This window comes from Pan paniscus, chromosome 12, assembly GCF_029289425.2.
Source record: "Pan paniscus chromosome 12, NHGRI_mPanPan1-v2.0_pri, whole genome shotgun sequence".
Taxonomy (NCBI): Eukaryota; Metazoa; Chordata; class Mammalia; order Primates; family Hominidae; genus Pan; species Pan paniscus.
Window position 1 is genome coordinate 23,004,751 of NC_073261.2, and position 25,599 is coordinate 23,030,349.

A 25,599-nucleotide genomic window follows, 5' to 3' on the forward strand; every position below is an offset into this window, starting at 1 on the left:
AGTGGCACAATCTCAGCTCACTGCAACTTCTGCCTGCTGGGTTCAAGCAATTCTCCTGCCTCAGCCTCCCAAGTAGCTGGGATTACAGGAACCTGCCACCACGCATGGCTAATTTTTGTATTTTTAGTAGACATGTGTTTCACCACATTGGTCAGGCTGGTCTTGAACTCCTGACCTCGTGATCCACCCACCTCGGCCTCCCAAAGTGCTGGGATTACAGGCGTGAGCCGCCGCACCTGGCCGAAGAAAGCAATTTCTATATTGGAAGAATATGGACTAACGATACAAAGGATGAAATTCCTTAAGAGAAAAGGGTGGGTGGAGGAACAAAAAACCATGCACAGCACTGAAGAGCTTATTTGGTCATCTGCTTTGTCACTTTCAGATAATGGAATCAGAGGATAAGCATCGTGATGCATCATACAGAATCTCCTTTCAAATAAAGTTATGAAAATGGGGATGGCATTTCATTTCCTGAAATGCATCAGTGCAGGTTAGATAACTCATTAAATATAACTTCAGTTTTCAGGACAAGGTTTTAGCGAACAAGACAATCTAACATTATTTTATTAATTTTAAAAGCTTTTCCCCCAATAGAGGTGAATACATTATTTAAGCAAGTCAATAGAAAAAAAAAACCCAGCTGTCAATAATAGGTTATTTTAGAGACATAGCAGAAAGAGTACAGCAGTGTTCCTCCAACTGGAAGCTGAGGACATTGGGGTAAATTAGAACACAGGAAATGTTTGGGGTTAGGTATTTGGAAGGGACAGTGGTTGATGGCAGTTTTAGAACAGAAGATCGCTTAGAGGGACCTAGGAGGCTCTTAGGTTGGCAGAATAGTCAAGGTGACTGTGTTGGGCTGGAGGGCTCCAAGAGAGGCAGATGAGGCACATGGACAAGTGAGGGTCCTCAGCTTCTAGTGGCAAGACGGGGCTCATAACTCCACAGCACACACAGTGGGGTTGACACATCTGTAGTCTCTCACAATGAAGACAGGGAAATAAGCACATATGTTTTTATTAATATTATTTTATTATTATCATTGTCATTTGGCTGTGAGACTCCATGGTGTATTGCATAGCTGTGGAGTCTACTGCCAGGTTTCAAATTCTGGCCCCACCTCTTCCTGGGACAAATTACTAAACCTTTCAGTCTGTTTTCTCATGGGTGCAATGGAACTGTAAAATCCGGGCTGTAACAAGGATGAAATGAACTAACATTTGTAAAGCACTGAGCCCATATAACCTCTATTATTATTTTTACTCTTATTATGTAATGGGGAGATAAATAGATGACGCATCATACTCACCATTAATTTTGTGCTCTGTTCCAATGTAGGGTTATGATTACATAAGGACTTTTTACACATTCAGAAGCGCTGACACTGGGCCCTTACTTTTAACTTTTTGTGAAATTCGGTATGATAGGGTCTAAGTTTTGCTAGTGTTTAAATGTTGAAATATAAATTTCATAAGGAAGGAAGTAACATATGCTTTTATTCATTTAATTTTATTTGAATATCAAAAAGATATCTTAGATTTTTTTTATATATATTCCTTCAACTCTCATTCAACAAGTGTCTATTGAGTGCCTCCTGTGTGCCAGGCACTGTTCTAGATGCTTGGGAGACAGAAATTCCTGCCCTCCTAAAAGTTCTGAAAACCTAAAGAAAAACTTGGTAGCTTATTTTTTTATAAGCAATTTGCCAGATATTGGGGCTCAAAAAATTCTGGGGGGGCCGGGTGCAGTGACTCATGTCTGTAATCCCAGCACTTTGGGAGGCCAAGGTGGGCAGATCACTTGAGGTCAGGAGTTCAAGACCAGCCTGGCCAACATGGCAAAACCCCCTTTCTACTAAAAATATTAGAATACTAAAAATACTAAAAAATTAGCTGGGCATGGTGGTGCATGTGTGTAATCCCAGCTACTTGGGATGCTAAGGCAGGAGAATTGCTTGAACCTGGGAGGTGGAGGTTGCAGTGAGCCGAGATCGCGCCACTGCACTCTAGCCTGGGGAACAGAGGGAGACTCCATCTCAAAAAAAAAAAAAAAATTCTGGGGGAGAATGTATTTTACAAGATATGATGCAAAGTTCCCTTCTGGCAAATGATATGTAGATGTGGGATGAACAAAACCAAATCTTTATGTTGCATTTTGTGTCATAAATGTTACCCAGATGTATAGGTCATTATCAGATGCTGAGATTCAGGGTCTACCATTGTGGAAATAAACACACAGAAAATGAGGGGTGTGAAAATAAGACAAAAAATAACCCTGGAAGATTGCCCAGGCAATAATTAAGCAAAATAATTGAAAAATATAAAAGACTTAAAATTTGTTACAAAATACGAATAAACCATTTTAATGAAGTCCAGGGTCCCCGATTTCTCAGTATAAAAAACAGGGATTACAATTCATTGAAAATCAGAAGAGGAAAAAAAAACCTAATGTGTATATAGTGCTTATAATCCATGCGTTGTCCATATTCAATCTTATTTAATCTTCACTCTCAAATCTGAGGAGGATTTTATCTTCTTCACTTAATGGAAGAAAACAGAGAATTGGAGGAGGTGGTAACTTCCTCCAATTGTATTCCAACTGGGTAACCCCAGTTGGAATATGCTGGAGAGAGGGCATGAACTTACCCTATTTGGTTGCAGATCTTATACATGTCTTTAACAAATCTTTAACAAATAACATGCAATCCCATGGGCTCCAAAAATTATATTTGGCTCTGAAAATGATTCATTCTCAATTTATCGTAGTTTTATATTCTCAATGCAACCATCTACCCTCATGAAAACTTTCCTATTCTGCTTCAGGTAGGGACTGAACTAGCTACCAGGCCTCACATTCTTCATGCGCTCACGCATTCATTCCCCAGTCTAACTCAGCACCTTTATGTTAGGCACTCTGTTAGACATTGGTGATATAAAAATAGATAAGACAGAATCCCTGCTCTCAAGGGGCTTACGGTATAATTGGACAGGAGACAGTTACTTTAGCAAATAATTTTATGAGATGCTAAGATATGCAATGTGATTATTATGAAACTCTTTTAATTTAGTTTTTTTCAATTAAATGCAGAAAATACTTATTAAGTGCCGACAGACAGTGTGCAAAGGAACTGGAGTTGCAGAAATAACCAAGCTCTGAAAAAGCAGCATACTACATAGGAAACAGTGCAACGAGGAGAAACATATTGATGCTTGCAGACTTGGCATTTTCACAAACACAAAACTGGCTTTGCCTGACAGGATGTTTTAGGAAAACTTACCTAAGGATTCGTCCATGTAGTTTTCAGCAAGAACAAAATTTTCACTTGCGCTCACCAAGGGCTTAAGTGTCTTCCCCCGGGGTGTGCTCAGGTTGAGAGATCAACGGAGCTATTTTCAATTAGGACAGAAAGCACAATTTGTTTGGCTCAACCAAAATTGCCAGAGTGTTATCACAAGGTGAACTCAAAGTAACTATTATCTGGACACCAATTTAGCATATTGCTGTGCCTTTTTTTTTTTGTTTAACTGTATGCTGCTCTAACAAAAAGGCTTGTCTAAAGGCATTAAAGGATATGAAAAAATATTTGGTTCTGAATTGATATATCTCCCATCAGGAGACCAAGTAATATCCAGAATTATTAAATTAGATAAAAACATGCATGAGGTTAAGTACAGCTGCTATTAGATTATTGCTCTAAGATTATGTTTTTTTTTTCTGGATAATTCGTCCTTTGTATCTAAAGTTTTGCTTTTTATTTTAATTTAGTTTTAACTTGTGTTAACCTGTATATTAGCATTTAAGATCATCCACTGAATTTGAAGTCACATGTCTCCATATGTTAACTAAAATAAAAGTGCTAAGATATATCTATGGAAAATGGATTTGAAAATGTCTAAGTGTTCTAGGTAAAGCTATAAACTCTGAGTACTTTTTATAGGGTTGAAAGAGTTAATCAAAAGAAGCTTTTGAGTCAGAGAAAACTCAGTTCCATCTTAATTTCTACTAAAATGAGACCTTAAATTCTATTGAAATAGAATTTGACACAATTCAGGCCAGATTTCCTATCAACACCACCTTGCGCTCTGGGACACATCTGTCTAATTAAGGGACTTCCTTCATTAGTCACCCTGTGTCCGGCAAGCTAAATCCAAATCTGTGGAGGAAAAGCAATGAGATGTTTTAAACAATGATAAGAACATCACAAATAATCAATTTCTATGGCATTACGAGCTACCTGGTCAAGGAAAAGTCTATAAGTGCAAGAATGTATCGTAGAACTCCAGCCCGCCTACTGGGCATTGATTCTTTGCAGTGTGCATAGATTACTGGGTTTAAAGAGAGATTCCTAATGACGCTCACCTTTAATTTTTCCCCTCACATAAAAAGAAAGCGAGTTGCCCATCAAGGCCTCAGTATAAGCAAATCAGTGTCTTTGTGGTTGTAAAGATGTATTGTGAGACTTTTCACAAAAATAGGAAACCAGCAAACTGCTTGGGAGTAATTAGACGTAATCTGATGCATGCAACCTCATAAAGGAGGAAGAGCTGATTACAATTACAATGCACCGTGCTTAGAAACATATTTATTGTGCTTATTTTCAAGATGTTTACTTCACCTGAAAGAAAAGGCCTACAAAAGCATTTCCGTGTAATCAAAACACAGATCTTCTTTTACCAACCACATTTATTTCAATTTCTAAAGTTCATGGCAGACAGCATTTTAATCCACATTAACCTTTGGAATCCTTACATGTTCCAAAACTAGCGTCGCTTAAGAAAAACACACATATTCACCTCCAGCCCTACCCACCACCTCTCTATGCTACCCCCACACTGGAGACAGAATGAAATACAATGATTTGACACAACAATTTAACCATAACTTCCTCAAGAAAGGGCATCAACCGACTTATATATTCATTAAAGGATTAAACTTGCATTTAATCCTCAAAACTGAAACAAAACACAAAGATCCATAGAACTTTCCCAGCACACTTTCATGCACACTGCCCTCACATGGAATATTCATTACTCTCATTAAAGTAGTAACAACTGGAACCAAAATCTATGCTGTGCCTTTAAGGTAGAAAAATGGAGATGGATTAATTATATTCTCATTATTCAGCCTTCACTTTCAGTTACTAAGAAGCAAAATAAGGCAAAAAACGTCCACCCTAAACCCCAAGTTAATTTCCTTTTAATTCTATCCAGAGGGTGACTTCTGTGTTGTATAGAAGATACCTGAAATTAAAGTTTAAGTTGAAGGAAAAGGAAATTAAAAGAGTTAAGCAGATGATTGTAACTTTCTAAGAATTCTGGGGCGATGCATTTGTTTCTTTTAGAGCATGGCTGGTTGAGGCAGGAAACGGTGGCCATAGTTAGGATTCTGCGCATCTCTAGCCTGTGCTGGGAAGAGGGGGCGCACGCGCAGGTGGGCGCTTCGGAGACAGTCTGTCAGCTCCACCTGGAACGATGACAGCCAGAAACGGCTGTCCCTGGCACTCTGACCACACAGCTTGCAGAGTTCATTGTACAGTCAGAAGGAGAGGCCGTACCTGTGACCTCCCACGGCCTCTTCTGTGATGCAGCCTCCCTCGTCTCAGTGGCCTGAATGCAAACCTGCTCCCTGGAGAGGGCAAATCATTGAACATATGTTTAGTCTAAAAATATAGCTTGCAAAAAATGCACTTTTGGAATGTGCTAAGATATTTCCTTACAGTGGAACCTTCTCTTTGCCCCAAAGATTTGTCAAATGGAATTGAATGCACACACATCAATCTGCACATTGTTGCCAGACTAGGATCATTTCAGTGTGTCCTTGTGTATTTTGCAGAAAATGCCAGCCATGTTGAAACAAGATGCCTTACAAAAGTTGTGAGCACATTACTACTCCAGGTTTCTTCCCATAGAAGATTTAAATTTAGAACTCCCTGAATTCACATTTTATTTTAAGGCATGGGAAAGATATGCAATGTGCCTTATCAATAGTTGAAATGGGATTGGAGAATATCTCTCAAGTTTATCAATTACTAAACAAAAAGATGTATATAACTTCTCCAAGATTAAATTCTTAAAGATTTAAGATGACAGACGTATTTTTATAACAAAGATCTACAATAAAGCATTGGTGGTGTTTAAAACAATGTCCAGATATGTAATAAAGACACTTTTAAAAATACCATGAGCCGAAAATTAAAACAGCAACCATTTTTTTTTAATGTGGCTCTTTGGTTTTCTTCAACATTTATATTCTCAAAATGTGAAAACTGTAGGAACCACTCGAGAGTATGACTGAGTAGTAAGAAAAACGGGGTTTTCCATAAAGCTTTGGTACCACCTAAATCAGCTTTAGGTCAAAACCGACGACTCTGAAACAAATCAGAATTCAAACAGCCAGGCCACGCTGCTGAAGGTACACGCTTACTGTGAAGGGCACACTCCCCACCTGACATATTCCACGTCTACAGAGAACCTATCAGACAGAGACTCAGACATGACCGCTGACACCAGAATCGAGTTTTCTCACTGAACGCCACATAAATGGGAGGGACTGTAATGACACACACACACACACGCTCTCTGCCTCCCTCTCTGCATGTTCTCGCAGTGAAAATAACACACGTATAATACGACAACCTTGAGAGAGCACAAACTGCTGGGAAACATTACCTTCTGTGCTGCAGAGAATTCATGAGTTTTCACCAGCTGCCTGGATCTGTCCGGACATGTTCCAGTGCTCATCCTGTTAAGACTGGCAATTAAACAGAGTATTACAGCTAGGAGACCCCAAATTTGATTCCATCCTACTCTCCTCTTTGCAGAACCCAATTTGATTTTTTTCCCCACTAAAAAAAATGCATGCGTAAGTGTAGCTGTGTACGTGTGCATGAGTGTAAGCATTTCTGATGCACCTAAGCAAAAATGACAACTCTACAATAAAACAATAGGAATTCCTACCATGAAAGAAAATGAGTTTTACAAAAGTACAAGTTCTTCATAGCTGTTTTAAACAACTGTGTTTAGCAATACACCTGCTTTGATATTGTCTTTTAACTGTCTCCTCTTGCTACTTAGGCTGGCAAAAGACAGCCTCGATGGTTAATTGCCGAATGTACAGAGAAATGAAACGTGGACTTTTAAAAGAGTAGTAAGCTGGAAAGAAGATTAATAACAAATTAGTAAATAGGAAAGTCTTGCAAATCTATGACATGTTACAAAGGGAAAATACGAGCAGAATCTGTAAAATGTTACCAAAACACGAAAAGAACCTAGAAAAGGAGCACATTTGATGTTTATTTGAAACAATTATTTGCTAAGATGAAACACATTTTAGCAAGGGACTGGTGGGATAGGCAGATTGTCAGGGGAGCTGAAAATGCAGCAAGAATGACCAAAGTTAAGAGACCTAATGACTCGTGACATCTTCCCTTAAAAATAAATCCAAACAGGGGAAAGGAATAATAAATTTTAAAATCGCTAACTGATTGGCAACCTAGATTTTGCTTTATTAGGGAGGGCAAGTAAATTTTATGTGATAGTTTGTTGTATTTAAAGACAGTGTAAAACTCTCATTGCAAACAGTTGTTTACAGTGCGTTTTTCAGCACCGAGCTGTTTTAAAGCTCAATTGTGCATTTTGCAGATAAAGTGGGAAAACTAACTGAAGGCTGTATTGTAAGCAGTGGTTGCCGTGGAAACCCCAGTTTCAAGAGCTGGTTCTCCATTACCACTTAATTTAGGCTTCCTAATTGCATTCCACTAAATCGGTAGCGACAATATCTGCAGAGCAAAACTGCATGCCCAGTCTAGCGCAAACCTCTTTGAAACAGGCTTTTTGAAAGCCAGGAGCTATAAAAACTCAGCATGACGTGGAGCATATGAGAAACCTGTAGTTCAAATGTACTACTGCCTGCTTTCTCATCCTTGGTAACTTCAGTGCGCTCCACACCAATCTATTAGTTCAGTCTACCTTAAAGATCATAAAGCTCTGCCATGTGGAAACTCATCTGTCCAGCAACACATTGGTGCAAAATAGATTTAATTGTACTCCCAACCCTGTATCATGTCCACCTTATTTCACTGCACACCAGCAGGTAGCCAGTGCACAGTCTCACTTCCCTTGAACTGCCCTTGCTCCACAATACGAGGAGAACAATACTTTCTCAGTTTAAATTATTTGCCACTGTTGGGCTGAGCGGAGAGCTAGACCGCCCATACGTGACCTGAAGAAGAGGCTTGTCAGAACCACTAGACATAAAAGCATTCCAATTATCGACCACACTGCTTTAATAGAGGAGGCAACTAATATGATAGTGTAAGTGACTGCACCAGTGAGGAGCTCTTCGTCACTGTCAGATTAACACTTGAGTTAAACTCTTGTAAATCAGTCACATTATGCTGCTGGTGGAGAAATAAACACAGACCTATTAGGCTTAGGATTCCAGAGAGCTCTTTCTGCAAAAGGAGTTACACTGGATGCCTTATTAATAGGAAATTTGCCATGTTTATTATTTTGCAATTACTAATATGGGTAACGTTGGCAAATTTAAGTTGCCCGTGATCAGATTCCGAAAGAGAAGCAAGTGCCTTCGGTGGCCAGAGAGCAGGCCAGCCTGGCTCCGTGGCAGGGCACCGCAGGGCACGGTGGGCATTCTGTGTGAGCGGCCAGTGGGAGAGGAAGTTGGCTGACTCTTGATTGACAAAAAAATCCCACAATTCTCGTTTTCTCTTTAAACAACGAATGCTTTCAAGCAAAATGCCGTGCTATCTTGGAGCACAGGACTTCATGCCAATCCCTGGCGAAGCTCATCATTTCCTCACTCAGGACCTGAGGATTTGGCATCTATATGGTAGGCGAAGAGACTCTTTTGCTCCAGAGAGGCAAGTAAACAACTGCAGCGTTTTATCCTCTCCCTGGCGTGGGTGCATGTTGCTAAAGCAGCCCAGGCACTGCTGCCAAGCACTCCACTATTGTCTTCTGTCTCCCAAGGTTTCGAACGCCCCTGCCCTCCCAACGGCGGGTCTTCTGCAGGGATGAATGAGGCATTTTCCAGGACAAGACTTTATGAATGAGACAGACTGTGTATTACAAGGCAAGAGGCTCCTGTGCATTTCCTGAAGAAGAAAGCCAATGTGAAGGAAGTCTGCATCCCAGTTTCAGCAGCAATGTGGAGGAGAAATCAACATCACTGACAAGATTTTGCCAGAAAGCCTCTCCCTTAGTCACGATACAAAGAGGGGATGACCGATTCAAAGGCCAGGCATATAAAAGCCCTGGACAAGGTAGATTCTAAAGGATAAATAGTTGCTCTTCCGAGGTAGTGGGGAGGGGCGCCCGCTGTTGGACCGTTTTAATCAACAGAAAATCAGGTGCACTGCTGTGGGTGTGGCAGCTGCAAAACATGGCAGGATTGCAGGTCATCTTTGGATGAAATATAACGACTCATGGTTCTGTGACTGAGAACATGTGATCTTGGAGACGAAGTTTGAGCAAAATGACGAGTGAAAGTTCTGGGATGTTAGTTATCCTGAGTCATGGAGATCTAATCGAAGTACTCCTTTCCGATCCTCTAGAGTTTCCTTAAGAAGCCCTCGGCATCAACTTCAGGGTGTGAATACATTTCTCTATTTCTGATGCACCTGCAACCTGGGTGCTACAACCGTTCTTTTCTGTGTGTTTCTTCCTCACTATGGATGGAGAAAAGTAAACAAGTGTGTTTTGTGCATCACCTTCATGTTGCCACTCCTCAGTTAAGCAAGTAAAAGCTAGCCCTTCCTCCCCAAACTTGCTTGGTGCCTCTGTTCCCAGAGCAAGGTTTCAACCCTGTTGAAACTCTGTTTCAGTCCAAGTCCAGGGCCCTCAGAGACTTTTTTTTCTCCCTGAGGGGATAAGCAGGGCTTTAAAAAGATTCTACTCCCTTTCCAAGCCCACCAAGTGCTCAGAAGCAGCCCCCAAAGGAGCCAGCAGGGAAAAGTACACTCAACTTTGTCCAAGCATCAAGTTCCTGCTAATTTCCTCTCCTGCTACCCTGATGAAATCACCTCTGATTTTATCTGTGTTCTCCCACTTTGCCACTGCTTATCTCTGATCCACCCATGGAACTAATAAAATAAAGGACTAATGTTTCCTTCTCATCCTTAACAATTAATTCTAATTCTAAAACTTCTTTGATCTCCTCTCTATTATTCTAAAATGAAACCCCAAATCTTTGGGCTTAAAATCAAGCCTTGTTTCAGTACATAGCCTAGGTACCACATGGAAAGAAAATTGCAGCAGCCACAGAAAATGATTACTGCTGAATTACAAATCACAGAGAGATGCATAAATAGTTATGAGGGAAAATTGCAGGATAATGCTGCTGATACAATCAATAGCATCCTTGATAGTGATAGGCCCAGGGGTTCTATATATTATCTATCCACCAAAATGCCAATATAGTAAAACCTACAGAGGAATTTATATCATGATCCATTCTCTGTTAATTCCCAAGTGAATAATAAATCAAATGGGATACCTGAAAGATCGTCTCCTGTAATTGACTTGTTTAAGAAACTGGTTATACTGGCCATTACGCTATTCCAACTAATGTGTGTTAGGAAGCATTTCTCTCTCTTTTAAAATTAATAAAACAATTTCACATATGACCCATGGTGCAAAGAAAAAATACATATTCTGTAAGTGATTAGAACTCATTATAATTATATTTACTAAAATGTTTTATGTTTACATCATTTCTCCCGGAACTGCAGTGGTCAATAAGGGGCCCAGAGTATGAGGGGTTTCCTATTAAATGCTTTTTGAAAAAGCAAATATACATTGATCAGGCTTTCTTTATCTTTAGCTATCACTGCTCATTTTCTCTTCTTTCCTTTCATTGAACATCTTTTAAATTAATTAATCTATGAATTTCCAAATGTTAGATAGCAATCTATATCCATTTCTGTAGAAAAATTAACGATGCATTTTAAATGGAATCCTTTTGTGATCCCAGAATGACACCACAAATGAGATTTCCATAGGTTTACGGTTATGGCAGGTGTCTTTGAAAGTGGCAAGAATTCTCCCAGCTCACTAGGGGATTGATTATTAAATCTTACCAACACAAACATGGCTTTCTTATATATCTCTTTACAAGAACTAGATTTTAGAGCACCACATCATGGCCTACATATTGGGACAATATTTGGTATAATAAAATTCCAGTAAAATAAACATTTCTCTTCTCTCTCTCTTTTTTAAAACAAATCCTTCTACTCCATTTATTTGTTCTGCAGGGGAATTTGGCCTGATTTGAATAATAAAGCAGCTATTTCCTATATGTCTTAGGCACCAAAAAATGTTATCTGAAGTGGTCTTGTGGCCCTAGGCTAGGGGCTAACACGTGAAGCCCCCAGAGCTTCATCTGGTGGGTGATAAGGTTTTCAATAACGTGGTCCTTGTCTTTATACAAAACCTAAGTATCAATTCCATTTGAAACAGAGGATATTCAAGAAATTGTATTTCAAAAAGTTTAGATTTGCTACTTTAATTCTTAGGAGAAAAATCACATGCAGTCTGGGCAGGACTGGCTACCCAATTTGAGGAGCTCTGTGCAAAATGAAAATACAAAATGTATTCCCCCTGTACAAAAATGGTAAAAGTGAATCTCAGCAGAGCATTAAACTAAGCATGGGCCCTCCTGGGCACAGGGTCCTGTGTGACTGGAGGCACGGCACACGCCCACAGCCAGCCTTGGTTTGGAGTCCAGCTGAGGCTCCCCCTTTCTTAGCTGTGTGATCCTGGCAACTTAACCTCATGTAGCTTGGGTTTTCTGTGGCTTTCAAGCACACTTTACTACACACTGGTATGGCGCTTGTGAGCATACAATGCAAAAGTGTTTTGTAAATTCTGAAGCATGATGTAAAATCACGCGTTGGGATATCATTATTTCATTATTACTTTTAAATTGTTGGGTCATGATTAGGATCGGGAACAGACAAGATCATGACGTCATCAATCCAATGTTGGCTTCACTTTTCTTTCTCTCGACTTAGAGTGAAGTGACTTGATACTCCTCTCAGCCTCACTGGGCATCAGGTCACACGAATAGACCATCTTGTTCTTCTCTGTCACTAAAACCACCACTGTATTCTATCCCTTGTTGTGGGTCCCTGCTTTCTCTAGTCATGGAACCCAAGAGTGAGTCAGTCACTGAGAAGGTGTCATACTGAATTGATGGGATGCCTGGACATATAAAATGGTGACGTTCCCATGAACCATTTCTCTGAGTCCTCATAGCATAAATATAATGCACTCCAGTTGAGCATTGTGTCAGAAGGACATGATTCTCACCTCAGACTCAGGCAGGGACAATGCTCGAAAACAACAGCCACTGCTCCCATCTAAGCTGAGTAGCTCCAGGAGTGAGGGCACCTCCTGAAGGTCTCTGAAGCAGCTGCCCTCTCTACGGGTGCCCTGACATTTCCATTGCTTCTAAGCAAAGGGACAAACCTCAGCCTTCCTTTGTATTAAGATACTTCCGATCAGACCGGCTTGTGAAGTGGGATCCAGGAGGCTTAGAGTTGAGTCTGATTACAAATTGCAGTAGCTTAACTGAGTCGGAGAAGCAACTTCTCAGATGTTTCCACAGAACTTTGGTGTGCAGTCTTGGCCTAGGAGGTTCTATCACCATGGAATTGCTTCAAGATGTCAGGTGTTGTCTCAAAACCTGTGTGGGCAAAAAACACCATAAAGAGATTCCAAAGACAAACCTTGGCAGACTTGTATGATAAAGGCTAATGCCATTCGTCTTAAAGAGCTCCTAAAATTTATGAAGAAAAGATGAAGAATCTGATGAAAAATGTGTAAAGGACATCAGCAGGCAGTTCCCAGGAGAAAAGAAAAGGCCCTCAAATACAGGAAAAGATGCTAGAGTGAAAGAAATGCAAATTAAGAGTACGTTTAGACACCAGATTGGCAAAAACTCATGTATGTCAGCATCATTGGTGGGTGAGCCTGTGAGGAAATAGGCCCTATTCTATACTGCTGGGAAAGGTGTAAAAGGGTACGACCCCTTATGGAGGGAAATCAGGCAACATCGAGAAAACTTACATAGGATTTGACCCTTTGAAACAGAGCTCTCACTTCTAGGAATCTATCCTGTAGACACACTGCCAAAAATACTATAAGGCATATGCACAAAACTATTAATTGCAGCATATTTGTATTAGCAGAGGACTGGAATCAACCCAGGTGTCTCCATTAATAGGGGACTGTGGGAATAAACAATAGAGGATCCACACAAAGAAAGTCTATACAAAAAAAAAAAGTGAGAAATGTGGAACACAAACCTTTTGTGTAAGAAAGAGAGGCGATATAAATATATTTACTGATTTGCTTATATTTTCAAAAAGCAACCCTGAAGAGATAAATGAAAAATAAATATACATCATTATCTGTAGAAGAAGGCACAGGGGACAGAACGAAAGGAGATGCCTCTGAATCATGTCTATGTTTTGTAGGTTCAAGAAACATACAGTTTAAATTTCAAAATATACTGAAATTGATGTAGAGTTGAATGAGCCAACTCTACATCAATTTGGTGACATAATCACACAGAAGAAACAATGATTTCAAGTGACTTTAGAAGACGTTATTTAACCTGTGCATCCATGATGAAATATTTTATAGGAACAAATAATGCTGCCACACAGTGTTCAACTACATTCTGCAATCTTACTTTTAGTAGCAACATTAGTAATCATACTTTGTGATAATTCTACATAGTTTGTATGATACAGCAAATAATTTGAAGCCAATATTTTCAACATAAGAGAAAAAAAGTACAAGTGTAAAGCCAAAGGATAAGAAAAATTCCTGCAATATAATTGAAAATAGCAAGTTTAACTCATGATTTGTTTATTATGTTTTTTTACTAGCCCCACCTAAAAGCAAAGGCAACATTGCAGCACTAACTACTCCCAGTGCCTGAAGGGGGGTCTGTAAATACTATTTCCCAATGAAAGAAATCAGTTTTCGGACAGAAAATACGTAAATGAAGTGGGACATTTTGGTATGTCAGAAAAAAACGGAAGCTATCGAGGACTACTGGGCGCATGTCAAAATGACACACTAGACAATATGCAAGGGGACCACTGGCCAAAGACAGAGCAAGTTGAGCATCAAAAAATGATGATTAATTATTGAAATACACTAAATGTGTAAAAACATGAACTCTCCATGATACTGAGAGGGGGAGTTTAGAAACAACAACAAAACAAAACAAAGTGCACACACAAAACAAAACAATTCACTGGTGACCATTGTAGGTAATTAGGACTTCAAATCCTTTGAACGTTGGCAATGGAAGGAAAGGAACAAAGCATTTATCGTGCCTTTCGAGGACTAGATTGATAGCCTTAGCTGATGAAAGAAAATTATTTACAAAAAAGGTGGAAAAATAAACCAAATTAGAAGGTCACCCTTTATGACATGTAATGGATGATCTGACTTTGCAAAGCACACCAGTGGAGGACACCGTGAGATGAAAGTGTGATGGGAACTTTATGGTGGGGGGATTAGGCTGTCACCACCTCACCTGCCCTCACATGATTACGATTGTGCTCCCAAAGATGGCCACAATGGTACTTCCCATCCTCTTTTGCACTGTGACCTTGTGACTCCCCAGCAAGAGGTAGAGTCTATTTCAAATCCTTTTGATCTACAATGGTCCCATGACTTGCTCTGGCCAATAGAATGAGATGGATGTGATGCTCTGTAACTCTCAAGGCTGGGCCTTAAGAGACCCATAGCTTCTGCCTTTATCACTAGAACACCCTCTTCAAAGCCAGTCACAAAAGCAACCCAGAGACCATCAAGCTATAAGGAAGCCCAAGCTAGCCATTTGGAAAGAGAGGATGACCACTGAGGAGCCAGGCCCATGAGCAAGACATTGTTGGACTTGCCAGCCCAGCCACCAGCTGGGTGCAGTAGAATGAAAGAATTCAGCTAATGCCACATGGCTCGATCAGAAAAAACTGCTCAGCAAAGCTCTACCCAAACTGTGACCTATGGAATTGTGCACAAATAATTGTTTTAGGCCATCAAGTTTTGGGATAGTTTGTTATGCAGAGCTACTGCATAATTTAAAAGTCACTGTTTTGGAACAATCAAGTAGTATCTGATTCAGGGGGGCACAAATGATCAACGAGGAAACCAGTAAATGCAAGTTTGGTGGCGATTTTAATATTGGAAAAAGTGGCTGTCACCATCTGAACCTTACCAAGACAGGGACAGCCTGACAGTAGGGGTCTTTCGATAGGATGTAATAAGGAGTGCCCAGCTTCACTTATGAAATATTCTTGTAGCACTTTGGGAGGCCAAGGTGGGTGGGTCACCTGAGGTCAGGAGTTCGAGACTAGGCTGGCCAACGTGGTGAAATCCTGTCTCTTCAGAAAATACAAAAATTAGCTGGACGTGGTAGTGCACGCTTGTAATCCCAGCTACTCAGGAGGCTGAGGCAGGAGAATCGCTTGAACCCAGGAGGCAGATGTTGCAGTGAGCCAGGATCGCACCATTGCATTCCAGCCTGGGTGACAAGCACAACTCCATCTCAAAAAAAAAAAAAAAAAAAAAAAAAAAAAAAAAAAAAAAAGACATATTCTTGTACAAAAAGCAAAACACAAAAGATTTAGAGTTGAATTGGAACACTTTAATGGATTCTGTAGTGCTAACCTTCAATTTACAGAAAATACAGAGAGAGAAATATCAGTTAAATGACATCGAGAAGAAGCGAGCAGAAGCACCCAGGGAGAGAGACTTCTATGGGACAACTGACCTGGCTGACCTTCCAAGAACCAGTGACACAAAAACAGGGTGGAACCAGCTGTGGATTAAAAGAGTCTTAAGAGGCTATCAGCCACAAAATATATGAATCTTGTTGGGATCCTGATTCAGACAGGCCAAATGGCAATAGACAAACTGATACACTCAGGGAAGTTTGAATATGGAAGGAGTGTAACATTTCACCAAGAAATTAGTTTTTAATTTTTAAGATGGGATAGTGGCATGTTAGTTATGTAACAAAATATCTGTCTTTTTTTAAAAGACACATATGCTAAGTACATAGATGTGAAATGACATGAAGGTTGGAATTTATCTTAAATTTCTTTACCAATTAAAAAGAAAAGAAGAAAGGGAGAAGGAAGGCAGAAAGAGAAATATGAATAAATGATACAAAAAATCTCACTAACAAGTTTAGAGAGGCAATACAGGGACTCATATATTAAAATTTCTATACTTTTGCTTATAGTTGAAAGTTTTTATCATAAAATTTGCAAAATAAAAATGTACTATCCAGGCCTGGTGCCTCACGCCTATAATCCCGACACTTTGGGAGGCAGAGGTGGGAGGCAGAGGTAGCTTGAGCCCAGGAGTTTGAAACCAGCTTGGGCAACATGGTGAAACCCCATCACTACAAAAATTACCAAAAAATTAGCCAGGAGTGGTGGGTGGTGGTGTGTGACTGCAGTCCCAGCTACTCGGGAGGCTGAGGTGGGAGGATCACTCGAGCCCAGGAGTTTGAGGCTGCAATGAGACATAATCATGCCACTGCCCTCCAGCCTGGGCAACAAAGCAAGACATTGTCTCAAAAAAAATTACAAAATATGAAAATTTATGTAAACTTCTTTTTTTAAGTCATGTCAATACCTCTTCTAATATAAAAGTATGACTTTACATTACCAATGAAACAAACTAATGTCTTACCCCAAATATTGGAGTAAAACTGATGTTCCAGAAAGACCTGCCACCACTTACATTAAGCTAAGCAGCCAGGGCTTCTTATATCCGTCTCCCAACATTCTCCTATTACTTGCTTCTGGCTCATTCTTGTTGTAATGGTTTTCAATGTTATGTGTTATCTATTTAATTATTTTAGTAAGTTGGAAGTACTTTTTGGGCATCGATGGGCTATGAAGAAGGAAATTTAACGTAAATATGATAGTTCTTGACCCTCTTACTCTGCTTGCTTGTAATAAATGGATCAAGACACAAATGTCCTTGGTATGGGCTTTGGGGTCCACTGCTCCGGGTTCAAATCCTGGCTCCACTATCATCAGTTGTGTGACTTTGAACAGTGACTTCCTTCTCTGTGTCCATGTCCTCCTTTACAAGATGAAGATAATACTAACAGCTCCTATTCGTACACCATGTTCATGGCAGCATTATTCACAATAGCCAAAAGGCGGGAATAACACAAGAGTCCATTTATGAATGAATGGGTAAATAACAGGTGGTCTATCCACATGATGGAATATTGCTTAGCTGAAAAAGGAAGGAAATTCTGACACATGCTGCAACATGAATGAACTTTGAGAAAATAATGCTAAGTGGAATAAACCTGACATAAAAGTACATGATTCCACTTACATGAGGTGCCTAGAGTAGTCAAATACATACAGATAGAAAGTAGAAGGGTGGTTGCCAATGGCTGGAGGGAGGAGAGAATGAGGAGTTTAACAGGTACAGAGTTTCAGTTTTGCAAGATGAAAAATTTCTAGAGATGGGTTGCACAGCAATGTGAATGTACTTAATTCCACTGAACTGCGTTAAAATAGTTAAAATGGTAAATTTTATGTTAAGTATATTTTACCCCCATTAAAAAAGAATTAAAGCTGGAAAAGTATCTAGCAGCTCCTGTGTAAGAATGCTAGATGAATCATTTGAAGTAACCCTGTAGAGATGTGCAGAGGAGTGCCTTGCACATAACCAGTGCTCCATAAAGGACAGCTAGTAGCCTCAGGATGTTCCTCACTGTCACTTTCCTTCCACCCCAAAGACAAGGATTAACCCCATCAACTAATGCCTTGTAAGGTTGGGGCTTTTTTGGGGACAGCAGGTCTGGAAGAGGGCTCAGATTCACTAGAGAATCTAATGAAAATCATGACCCCTGTCCTAGAAACAATTTTGGTGCTTGCTGTCCGTCTCTCTCTCTCTCTCTCTCTCTCTGGTTCTCTGTCTCATTTTCTGTGTCTCTCATTCCTGCCCTCCACAACCATTTCACATCCTCTTATAGATCCCCCACTCCCCAGCGGGAGCCAGAACCCATGGACCCCAGATTAGGTTCCTACCTTGCTCTTCCCACATTAGTGACTGTTGATGAAGGTAGGGGCTGCCTTGGGGTAATTGCACTTTAATGGAGGCTTGTTGGAGAGAGGCCATTACACAAGGAAATGACATGAATGGTGAAATCTTTTTTTAAAAAAAAATTATAGTAAAATATACATCTCCAGAAATGGAGATGAATAGTGGTGATGGTCGCACAACAACGTGAATGTGTTTAATTCATTCCTCTTCTCAAACCGAAAATCCATTAACATTGACTCCTCATTCTCCTCTCCCCTCCAGCTCCTGGCAACTACCTTTCTGTCTCTATGAGTTTGATTATTCTAGGTATCTCATATGTGTTAGTCATTTCTGGCTGCTGTAACAAAAATACCATGCACTAGGCTCTGATGATGGTTTTCTTCCCGGTTTGCAAATGGCTATCTTCTTGCTGTGTCCTCATATGGCAGAGGAAGCAAGTTCCTGTGTCTCTTCTTATACTGGCACTAATCCCATCATGAGGACTCCACTGTTAGGACCTAATCACCTCTCAAAGCCCCCACCTCCTAATAGCTTCACATTGGATGTTTGGATTTCAACATTTGAGTTCTGGGGAGACACAGACATTCAGTCCACAACATCTAAGTGAAACCGTGCAATACATAGGCTTTTGCGTCTGGCTTATTTCACTTAGCATAATGTCTTCAAGGTTCATCCATGCTATAACGTGTGTAAGAATTTCATTCTTTTTGAAGACTGAGTAATATTCAGAATGGTGGACTCAGCATGATGGTAGGTCTGAGGAGTGGGGCTAGAGATGGGCATAGGCTGGGATCTCTGTGGGGGAAGTGTACTTTCTTAAAGGTTTTCAAGTAATACTGTGGAATTTGTTGCCTACTTGGCTGCTCTCTGAAGCCAGTCCAGGCTATGTCTTTAGAAAACAATGTTTATAGAAGGCACGGGCCATGGAAATGGAAAGAATTTACAAGGAGTCCTTGAAACTGCATAGATTTTGCATCACTGCATTAGGAGTTCCTTTAGAACTGCTCAGTGGCTGCAAAGAGTGAAGGCAGCTTTGCAATGTCATACTCTCTTCCTCTTCCACGGCTTTTCGCCATATGCCCATGTTTTTCTTGACATTCAATATGCTTGCATGTATTTCAGGATGATTTTTGGTCATGAGAGCAAATATTTACTGGGTTATTAGCCAAATGAAAGGAAAACAAAACATGACCTTCCAGGGCCAAGCCCATTGTGTAGGATATGAGTTTAAGAAACATAAACCCTTCCACAAGGATTGGTTGGGTACAGGCCTGAATGTCTAAATCCTGCAGGGATTTCCCATCTTTCCCTACCTTGCTAATATTCAAGAAAAACAACGATGTGTGTGGAACCCAATGAGATTAGACTAAAACCCAGAATAAATAAGGATTTTGATATCATCCTGTCCTGACTCATGTCTTGCATGTTTTAAATTCTCTTGGCCCCATAAACACATTACAACTAATTATGGCTGAAGCTCAAAAGGCTTGGGAGTTGAGTACATAGTGGATTCCAAGCCTGAAAGCCTAGCTCGATTTCTCTGCATTGGCAAGGGCACACTCCTACTCAAGGGCCAAAAACGCTGGGGAGGTGGCTTAAGTAGTTTGCAGCCAAATACAGGGGAGGAGGAAAGAGAAATAGAACTCAATCATCAATCATCATGTTGTTAAAACCGCTTGGGGTTTTGGTTTTCCTTTATTTTGCCCATTTATTGTAACAGCTGGAAGGGTGAGCTCAGCTGACTTAATGATATTTTGTAGCACTAATGTATTTGGTGACAACGCAACACTTGGAGGTTTAACAAAAGCAGAGGATTAAAACCGTAGCCAGAGATTTGAGAATTCTGTGACATCATAGAGAAGAAATAAAAGTTTTCCTTCTTTGCTCTTCTATTATGACATGGTTGGGATTAGTCATCATTTTTGAAAAGTAAAACACAACAGCAAAAAACAATAGGGAGAGAAGGCAGAGCATGTGGCTCAGGGAGGGCCTGGAATTTTTAAGCCACCTCTGGCCTACATATTAGGCCTAGGGGCACAGTGCCTAAGGTCTGCAATACTTTTAGTAGAGCACAAAAATGTTTTCATTTCTTATAAATTCAGAAAAAAAATAAAGTTTAAGGTTAGGAAAAAATTTAATATAAAATATTAATATATTTGTTTTATACCAACACAGTTGGAAAATATTATTTTTAATCTTATTTTTATGGAGGAAGGGACTTACGCAGGCAAAAGTGTCTGGGGTCCATGAAAGCCATCTGAAGTTCTGTTTGAAGTTATTGGCATATGGTTATAAGTCGTCCCTCTCCAGCACCGCTACTGACATCTGGGTCTTGGAAGCAGCCCTGGGGAATTGGGCAATCTCCCTCGGCCATATATCTCTTCAAATTCACTGATTCCATCTAGGAGATGTACATGGAGCAAGTAGGATTTGGATTGTGTGCATTTCCCTTTGATACTCAGTTATCATGAGCTTATTTGAGTTTCCTCCCCTTTTGAGGCTAGTATCCTACTTTCCAGCCAGCATTTTGGGCTAGAGTTGAAGGAAGCAGCTCCCAGTTCTGGAGAGAAGAGTAAGAGATCCTTAGTCCCCAGGGAACTGGGAATTAACCCCAGTTAATTCCCTCAGGAGTCTGGAGCAGCTGACTGCAGAACCGTGACTATCTCTGGCCAGTATCTGGTTATAAAGGAGGGCAGTGAGGTCGAAAGTGCACGAAACTAGAAACCCAATGACCTGGGTTCTAAATCTACCACGTATCAACCATGCAACGTTAGTTCCTCTGACTTCTACGAGATGGGAATAGTCATACCTGTCTAGGTCACCTGCTGTAGTTGTTATGGAAGCCAAATAAAATAATACATGTGAATGTATTTTGTACATTTGGAAAGTTTTCTACAATGTAAAGATCTGAGCAGGGCACAGTGGCTCACGCCTGTAATCCCAGCACTTTGGGAGGCCAAGGCGGGCAGATCACCTGAGGTCAGGATTTCGAGACCAGCCTGGCCAAAATGGTGAAACCCCATTTCTACTAAAAAAAAAAAATAGCCTGGCATAGTGGCACATGCCCATAGTCCCAGGTACCTGGGAGGCTGAGGCAGAAGAATTGCTTGAACCCAGGAGACGGAGGTTGCAGTGAGCCAAGATCTTGCCATTGCACTCCAGCCTGGGCGACAAGAGCAAAACTCCGTCTCGATAAATACATAAATCTGCTATCTATTTCACATACTATGCCTCAGTTTCTTTACAGTAAAATGGGGAGAAAATGATCCTGGCCTGCAGTTCACCTCAGAGGAGCTTCACATGGCTAGGACTGGCTGGCGAGCGAAAGCTCACTGCAGACATTCAGTGTGGCCGTGCAGACATTCAGTGTGACCGTGCAGACCACATGACTCCCATATCATGATACAGAACGTGGACTCTAGTCGGGTCTCCCCAGAAATGTTGTATGTTGGATCTGAAAAACCTACTCAATAGCTGAATGCTTGCATTTAGCCCATCAGAAGCAGATTTGACAATCCCTGCAGCAGAGACACAAAGGCATCTCAGCAGCAGCTGACCTCTGTTGCCACTATTCTGGTGCATCTCCGCTTCCACCCTGCCAAAGCCCTGCCCATTAGCTTTTACCCCATGAGCGCTTCCTCATTAAATACTCCCTCCCTCACTCGCCAGTCAGGTATGATTTGGGGAAGAGCCTGAACTTAGTCACAGCAATTACGTTCTCTTCTGGGCCAGCCTTTGACGTGCTGCAGAATAACCCAGAAGGAAAGGTACCTGCTGTTTGTGAGGGCTCAGCTACCCCAGGAGAAGACGAATGGCTTCACAACCATCTCCACCTTCAGTGAAGTCAGGACTGCACACCGAAGGGGCAACAGGCCAAGGGGATACTACCCATCTTCCCAAAGGGTGAGAAAACAAGTGTACTGAGTACTGAGTATGGAGGCAGGTAGGGTGTGCCGGGGATAGAGTCCTCATTCAGCACATCCAGTTATGAGGCCACAGCACGGTCCCATCAATTCACAAGCTGCAAATCATTTCCAGATTATTTGGCCCCTGAGGTGTTAATTATGTCAAATTCACACCTTTTTCTAGGAGACATAGGCTAAACCTGAATAATGATTACATTAGGCTACGAGACCTGACATCTCCTCCTTACCTGCCATCCTTGGTCCCTTTTTTCTACTAACAACTTTGCTGAGTTCCACCGTGAGCCAGGCCCTGGGCCTGGGGGTAGGGCTTCTCACAGAGTTCACATTCTCATCAGGGAGAGAGACAAAATGCAAATAACACAGATAAAGAGACAAAACAACTAAACATTGTGAAAAGTGGCACAGAGGAAGCCGTCCATCCCACTAGACCCCCTGGTTCTTCTGCTCTCCCCTTGCCGGGACTGGCATCTCTCCACTGACTTCCATATGCCTCCTCCACCTTCACACTCAGCAAGGGCAATTGCTTAGATGTGATGCACTAAATGGAAGGGGGCAGCCTCGCCCTTCCTCATCCTGCCATCACCAAACCTCTGCCTTTTTCCTTCCTGCATTGCTAGGCGAAGGCCACCTGGCTCACCGCTAGCTCTTGTTGCGTTGAAAGGACTTCCCACCTGTAGCTCTCCCCCCATCCCTCTCTCGCTGCCTCAGTCTTTCCCTCCTATGCGTTTATCCCCAAAACCATAGACATACGCAGCACTGCCCACCCTAAAAAATGAGAAATTTTGTTTGATCTTACATCTCCTGCCAGGTTCTGTGCCACCTCTCTGCTCCTTTTCAAAGTTGAACCTCATGAAGTTACCACCTTCACTAGCTACATAATTTGCCGGGCCCCATGCAAAACGATAATGTAGGGCCCACTCAGGTAGGAAGTTAATGTTCCCTTCCCAGGTGGCTGTGCAACCCCGGTGGAAGACACTCCTCCAGGGATTGCAGCCTCTGCGCCAGATGCGCTCTGGACCTGGATCATGGGTAGGCAGGAAGACACCACAGACCTGCCCCCAAATACACTGAGGGATGGAGATGGCCATGGGCCCCTGCCCGAGATGTCACGAGGCCCACGGCAAAGCCCGATCTTCACACATCCTGGCCCAGGTCCCCACTGGGGATCAGGGGGCAGAACGGTGGTCTCTCTCAGTCAACATGTGGTGGAGGGTGGCAGTGGTGGCAGTGGGGAGACCCCAACCCCTGGAGGCCGAAGGAGGAGGTGGAACTATGCAGACATGAGGACCCAGGGCCCCAGTGCATGCTTTTCTGCCCATTGTCCCATCAGACTTCACTTACAAAACAAACTGAAAGACAAAAGTCTTAAGAATGTCCAGGCTGTCATGGGGCACTGACTTCCAAGCACAGGGTATCAGAGCAGGCAGCCCTGCGGGTGGCACTGACCATACTGGACCCGTTTTTTCCATGCGGGCTCCTCCTGGGCCCAGGGGGCCAGGCTTCTGCCCCTCGCTGCACTCCCTGTGTTCTTGTCAAGGCTGCCACAGGCTGGGCTGCTTTGTCGCCCCCTTACTTAGCCTTCATTCAGCACGTTCAGCAACTCTGGAAGCTCGGGAAGCTCCCTCCTTCTGGAACTCCTGGCCTTTGACACAGCACCCTCTCCTGCTGGCCTCACTCAGGCTGGCTGCTCCTGAATGAGCAGGGGGCTCCCTGGGGTCCCTGGGGTCTATCCTGGGCTCCTCTCTTCTCACTGGCCTGCACTCCCTAGACGATCCTTCAGCTTATGGGACTGACACCATTTCATGACCATGGCCCCCACATTCACCTCTCTGGGCCTGCAATGTCTTGTGAGGTCGCCTCCACATCCAGCATTTCATTAGCCGATTCTAGCAAGGTTGGGCTTGCATCTGTGGTTCTCAAGCTTGTAAAACAGCGACATCCATTCTTTGTATCTGGAACAAAATCAGACCTTTTCAGGGCATTTGCAACTTGCAGTTACAGAAACCAAGAATAAATTCTGGAAGTTATGTTTCTTGGTTACCCATATGATCATGATCATGACTCACGGGTTCTCTTTTTATAAACTGGTTCCCATAGGAATTCTAAAAAATTATATTAGTTGAGGCTATAGTTAGGAGTGTCATGATCATATGGCTTAGATTGATAGGTACCTGAGTACTCAGGACCCCAGAGTTTCACTGAGAGGCCCAGAAGCTGTTACCAAGGCATCAGGAGGGAGGCTGCCTGGGTGGCAGCCAGCAGTTCCTCTTGTATTTGTTCTCAACATTTTAATTTTATATACAATTTCATTAGAAGGAAGGACACTGCATTCTAAGGCACATAAGTGACTTGTTAAAGTTACACACCGGGCGCTGGAGGAGTGGGGACAAGAGCTTTGTTTCCCATCGCAGGTCGCTTCCTTGGGGCTTCCAAATGGTCCCTATGTATAAAGAACTCTGTAACGCTGAAATTCATTTTGAGCTTTAAAAACTTGGTCTCCATTTCTCTTGTCAGCATATCTAATTTTGAGGAACATGTATATTTAGAGCTGTTTTGGTTTTAAAGTTTGGTAATAACCTTTGAGCAAACACCGAAAGACTTGGAGAGACTGGATCAGTGTCTCAGCTCTCTTTCACGGGCATGGCATCTGGGGCTGCTCAATTTGCACTCAGGATGAGTCATTCCAGAATTCTGCCAGCCGTGGGAGCAAGGGGTGAAATGAGTGACTGTGCTACCTGAAGATAGGCAGGTACAGTTTAGACTGAATCGTGACTCTGGTGCATTTCAGCTATGCAAAATAATGCACAAAGAAGCATTATTTCACTTCTTTGTGACATGGAGAATGTAATTCCCTTTGTATGCCTGTGCTAAGAATTAATTTATTTTTATTTTATATAAAAATAAAATTTTTGAGACAGGGGCTCACTCTGTCACCCAGGCTGCAGTGCTGTGGTGCCATCACAGTTCACTGCAGCCTCAACCTCCCAGGCTCAAGCAATTCTCCCGCCTCAACTTCCCGAGCAGCTAGGATTACAGAAACACCACCATGCCAGGTTAATTGTTTTTTCCCCCACTTTTTGTAGAGATTGGGTCTCACCATGTTTCCCAAGCTGGTCCCGAACTCCTGGGCACAAACAATCCTCTGCTATGACTTCCCAAAGTGCCTGGATTACAGCCATGAGCCACCGTGCCCAGCTGGAATTAATTTATTAAAAAATATGTGATGCGGAACATTAAACATAGTAGATATATAATCAATAGGAAATATATAACTGTCTGTGATCAAAGGATGAATATATATCATTGTATCTATATATCTATACACACATATATATGTTTATATACTTTTTCATATTATTTTAGTTTTTTTTGTGCTTAGGGGATGCTTTCACTAACCAGCATATAGACTTGGAGAAAAAATAGTTTTTAATCATGATTTGAACACCACTCGTTTTCACATTTATTAATGCAATAAAAATTTTCTTGGGTAAGCATCAGGTATAAAGAGACTGTATTCAGGAGACAAGGATAAGAAACAGTCTTCACAC

At 41.7% G+C, this 25,599-nt stretch overlaps 2 long non-coding RNA genes across 2 annotated transcripts in view; one reads left to right on the forward strand and one right to left on the reverse strand.

The window, feature by feature from the left end:
• The window catches only part of LOC117979244 (uncharacterized), a 50,069-nt gene extending 45,645 nt beyond the window's left edge, over positions 1-4,424 (forward strand). The window contains exons 8-9 of the long non-coding RNA XR_010109191.1: positions 386-493; positions 3,091-4,424. This is a non-coding gene — a long non-coding RNA (uncharacterized LOC117979244). The remainder of the gene's footprint in view (positions 1-385; positions 494-3,090) is intronic.
• LOC117979247 (uncharacterized) overlaps positions 3,281-25,599 on the reverse strand; it is a 51,205-nt gene continuing 28,886 nt past the window's right edge. The window contains exons 10-16 of the long non-coding RNA XR_008624299.1: positions 25,149-25,246; positions 23,877-24,003; positions 22,279-22,378; positions 20,349-20,685; positions 12,333-12,708; positions 6,672-9,688; positions 3,281-3,389 (exon numbers count right to left, since the gene is read on the reverse strand). This is a non-coding gene — a long non-coding RNA (uncharacterized LOC117979247). The remainder of the gene's footprint in view (positions 3,390-6,671; positions 9,689-12,332; positions 12,709-20,348; positions 20,686-22,278; positions 22,379-23,876; positions 24,004-25,148; positions 25,247-25,599) is intronic.